At 45.2% G+C, this 3793-nt stretch overlaps 1 pseudogene across 1 annotated transcript; it reads left to right on the top strand.

Moving 5' to 3' along the window:
* Positions 1–1382: 1382 nt before the first annotated feature.
* Positions 1383–3382, top strand: LOC146785052 (cleavage and polyadenylation specificity factor subunit 7 pseudogene; annotated as a pseudogene). The gene is made up of 2 exons (XR_014970457.1): positions 1383–1436; positions 1555–3382. The product of XR_014970457.1 is annotated as a cleavage and polyadenylation specificity factor subunit 7 pseudogene (transcript).
* Positions 3383–3793: the final 411 nt, after the last annotated feature.

Below are 3793 nucleotides of genomic sequence, written 5' to 3'. Positions count from 1 at the left end.
TATTTGAAATTGACAAAAACCCCAGAAGCAAAGAGGTTCTTTAATGACAATCAAAAATAATAATATCCCAATTAGCACCAGCTAACTCTTTCTCTGGATCTGCCCCCTCTGGAATGGACAGGTCAAGAAAACATTTTCCAAGTTCCTAAAAAAAACTAAAAACCGTATTATTGAATCCTAATAGTATATCACTGATCTTTCCCTCTCTCCGGATCGTCACCAACAGCTTACGGTCAAGTTGATTTTTCCCCTAGATATTTTATCCACCCCACTCTGTCTCTGACCCCCCCTCCTTTTCTCTTATTCTTTTTTCACCCTTCAGCAGAACTTGGTATTTCACATTATCTAACAGTTAATTCTCCTCTGTTTTATATGTCTATGCATCAACACTCTTGTGGTTTGTTAAATGTTCAATACAGTGACACCACCTCCTGGGGCAAGAGTAGCAATTTAAGCAAATCATGAATACATATATGAATATAATAAATAATAAACATTCCTGGTGCAATTTTGGTTAGCTATTGGAAGACCCAGCTTCCAATGGTGACCTCACATTCACAATCCACAAATGAACTTATTGAAAGTTTCCAAATCCATTGTCCAGTTAGTGCAGCATGCATACTGGGTGAACTATTCCCCAAAACACACAAGAACCACCCGGCCTATAACAAATACCTGGGGGACAAAAAAGTGCTGGCTATGAAGAAGGGACACCTTCTTCATTGCCAGCACTTCTTTTGTCCCCCAGGTATTTGTTATAGACCTGATGGTTCTTGTGTGTTTTGGTATTAGAATAGGGAAGTTTACCCTCGCTGGTCTTTAAATCTCCTCTGGCCCTTTCTGTGTGTACATGAACTATTCCCCAGTCAATGTTCCAAAACTATCGATTCTGTTACTTTGGTATGTTTTGTTATATAACTTGATATGGTGCAACAAATCACCCCATCTGGGGTATCTCAGTGCTGTTGTGCAATACAGGTAAAGTGAAAAACGAAAAACAGGGGTTAAAATAGTCATATTCTGGATACATATTCTGTACAGGGTGCAGAGGGTGAGGCCTCAATCACAGGTATTGTGCTTCCAGTTCGAAGCCAACACTTTGGATTTATTAGATGTATGTGAATGGATAAGTCGATTTAGAAAATATTGACTCCCACATGCCTTGATTGTACTTCCTGCTGATGTCAGCCTGTGTACCCAAATTAGCCATGGGAGAAGCAGAGACATTTACAGTGCTTAAAGAGGTTGTGCTTATAATGCACTATGTTTCATTTCCCAGAGCTAATCTGGCAAGAAAAATTACGTGGGGGGTTAAATAAATTGTAAGTTCACTTACAGGCTTAGTATGCATTGATTAATTGCATATAAGAAACCCAAATTGGAGGGGCTGAATTGAGCGGAAGTTCCGTGCGTGGCCGATTCGCGCGGCGGCGAATGTAAGTATGAGGAAAGGTGATGGGATGGAGCAAATCTTAATGCATGATGAAGAACCGGTGAGACGGATTGCCCGAACTAAATAGATCGTCGCTAAGGGTGCAAGGTGCTCACAATAAGGTCTGGCTACATTCCCTTAAGATTTCTTCAGATCACGCTCCCAGAAGCATGGTGGATGGATTGGACCTCATTGATATTTATGCGGAAGAAGAGTTTATTCAGGATACAGAGTTTGCTGCAGAGCAGGTGGACCTCTATGATGATGTTTTAGCAGCCACAGTAGCCCCACTTGAGGAGCAGCAGGGGTCCCGAAGGGTTTCTCAATCCCCACGACCAGCCTCTACACCATCCTCTGGTACTGCCGCAATGGGTGACAGTTCCGCAACCAAATCCACTGACCAGTCATGGGGCTCCAACTTCTCCAACAATGCTGCGCGGAAAGGGCGAGCATCTGTCTATGTGGGCAATTTTGCCTGGTGGACCACGGATCAGCAGCTGGAAACGATTATTCGCTCTGTGGGAGTTCGTGACCTCATAGAGCTGAAGTTTGCAGAGAACAGATCAAATGGCCAGTCTAAAGGGTACGCTGAGATCATAGTAGCCTCTGAATCCTCAGCTTCCCAGCTTATAGCCCATCTGGGCAGCCGGAACATACATGGAGATCCACTGGACGTTCGTATGGCTAACAAGCAGAACTTGTCGTTCTTTGAGAGTATGTCAAGGAAACGGATCCCTCCAAGAGCTAAAGATTCCATGGATGGCATTACCCCACCCATCGGCCAGACAGCAGCCACCCCTAAAGTGTACCCCATTCTGTCATGAACCTCCCTATGCCAATGCCTCCACGTGCGCCACCTCCTATGAATGCTGGTTACAGGGGTCCAATGCCACCACCTGGTCTTCAGTATCAACAAATGATGACTCCTCCTCCCAGGCTTCCTCCACACATGACTGGGCCACCCCCTGGAGCAGTTCCCCCTGCTTTGCATCTTAACCCTGCTTTTTTCCCTCCACCGAACGCAGCATTGGCACCACCTTCCAATCCATATGACAATGCCCCCCCAAACCTGTTTAATAATCGTCCCCCCAACCCATTTAATAACAGGCCCCCTAACCCTTATAACAATAGGCCCCCTAACCCCTATGACAAGGCACCTCCTAACCCCTTCAACAAAGGTCCTCCCAGTCCATACACCAAGGGCCCTCCCAGTCCATATGAAAAGACGACAAACAACCCCTATATGCAGGGAAGCAAAGAAATGGATGTTCATGGGGATGCCTTGACTGAAGAAGAGTTCGAAGAGATCATGAACCGAAATCGTGCTATCTCTAGCACCGCCATTTCCAAAGCTGTTGCAGGAGCCAGTTCAGGGAAGTACAGTACTGCAGCAAAGACTCTGCAGACTGCCATTGCTGTTATTAAAGAGTCGCGTGTAGCAAATGATGCACGTTGCCGTTTTCTGCTGTCATCGTTGAAGGACTGCCTGCGTGGGATTGAGGCCAAGTCAGGCACATCTTCCAGAAAAAGGCACCGGTCACGAGATCGCTCTTCCAGCCATTCACGGGAGAGCAGTGGCAGGAGGCACCGGGAAGGGGTGCACACTGATGACCGACCAGAAGACTATTATGAGAGACATCGAGAGAGGGACCGGCATCGCTGAAAAACGGGTTAATGTGAATATGCTTTTTTTATGGACTTGCATTTTGTCATTGTGAACAAGACTGAAGGACAGAGGGGTCCTGGCTGCCATCTTCATGCCGTGTGTGAGCATCCACGTTGTTCAGAGAGAGAATTCCTTCCCCATCCTCTGGACGAAAACCATCCCTTCCAACAGATGGCTTGCAGTTCTTTACCTATATTCACAATTATACAAACGAAGGGGCATCATGCGTTGACAGTTCTGCTTCCTGACAGTTAATTGCTGTTTCACTCAGTCTCTGACTCTCTTTGGACATTTTCTTTATCTAGAGCTGTTCAAATATGATCTTCATAATGATGCATAATCTCTTAACCTTTAACGTGAAGCATTTTTTCTCTGTACCAAATGGACTGATGCCTCTTTCCCTTTTATCCCTTTTAAGAAGATTTGTATCTTTTGAGGCCTCATCCAATAAGAAGGGAGGAGTGAGGTAGCTTTCCTTCTCACCACAGAGATGAAGGCTTCTTTTCAAATACAGAGAGGACGACGACTTATTTCATCTGAACAAGAGTTCATGACCTTCTACTGAGAGTAGTATAGCCCCTCTTCTTTAACTAACTATGTTGATCGGTCAGTAGGATGAACAATGTCTTGTTCCTCTCTGTCAAGAGGAACGAGGACTTAATCTCCACTACAATAGCAACGAGGCCCAGTGATCA

The sequence above is a fragment of the Triturus cristatus genome, chromosome 11, assembly GCF_964204655.1.
Source record: "Triturus cristatus chromosome 11, aTriCri1.1, whole genome shotgun sequence".
NCBI lineage: Eukaryota > Metazoa > Chordata > Amphibia > Caudata > Salamandridae > Triturus > Triturus cristatus.
Note: the sequence above shows the minus strand (reverse complement) of the source record. Positions and strands in the feature narration are given on the sequence as shown.